Source organism: Triticum aestivum, chromosome 1B (assembly GCF_018294505.1).
Source record: "Triticum aestivum cultivar Chinese Spring chromosome 1B, IWGSC CS RefSeq v2.1, whole genome shotgun sequence".
NCBI classification, from domain to species: Eukaryota; Viridiplantae; Streptophyta; class Magnoliopsida; order Poales; family Poaceae; genus Triticum; species Triticum aestivum.
Genome location: NC_057795.1, coordinates 11617592 through 11618687, shown reverse-complemented (window position 1 = coordinate 11618687; position 1096 = coordinate 11617592).

The following is a 1096-nucleotide window of genomic DNA, read 5'->3' as shown; positions in this document are numbered from 1 at the left end:
ATCAATTTACAACCCTTTCTGACTACATTTGTTATTTTTCATGCATTTACAGATTATTTTGAGCTATAAGACCATGAAATTAAAAAGCATTTGAAATAAACTCTGAAAAGGTTCCAAGTTGGCATGGTATCATCATTTCACTCATATAGCATGTGCGAGAAAGTAGAGAGAGTTACGGCAAAAACTGGATGCACTTCATGCACAAAACGGACAATCTCTTTCAAAGTATCAGGGTTTAACACGGAAACTCGTCTGTTACAAAGGGATTTCATTTTTTTGAACTTATTTGAACTCCATTGTTTTTCTGTGTTCAAATGCACCATTCAAAGCCACATCATCAATTTACAACCCTTTCTGACTTCATTTGTTATTTTTCATGCATTTACTGATTATTTTGAGCTATAAGACCATGAAATTGAAAAGCATTTGAAATGAACTCTGAAAAGGTTCTAAGTTGGCATGGTATCATCATTTCACTCACATAGCATGTGCGAGAAAGTACAGAGGCTTACGGCAAAGACTGGATGCACTTCATGCACAAAACGGACAATCTCTTTCGAAGTATCAGGGTTTAACACGGAAACTCATCTGTTACAAAGGGATTTCATTTTTTTTGAACTTATTTGAACTCCATTGTTTTTATGTGTTCAAAATGCACCATTCAAAGCCACATCATCAATTTACAACCCTTTCTGACTTCATTCGTTATTTTTCATGCATTTACTGATTATTTGGAGCTATAAGACCATGAAATTGAAAAGCATTTGAAATGAACTCTGAAAAGGTTCCAAGTTGGCATGGTATCATCATTGCACCCACATAACATGTTCGAGAAAGTACAGAGGGTTACGGCAAAGACTGGATGCACTTCGTGCACAAAACGGACAATCCCTTTCGAAGTATGAGGTTTCATACGGAAACTTGTCTGTTACAAAGGGATTTCATTTTTTTGAACTTATTGGAACTCCCTTGTTTTTATGTGTTCAAAATGCACCATTCAAAGCCACATCATCAATTTACAACCCTTTCTGACTTCATTTGTTACTTTTCATGCATTTACTGATTATTTTGAGCTATAAGACCATGAAATTGAAAA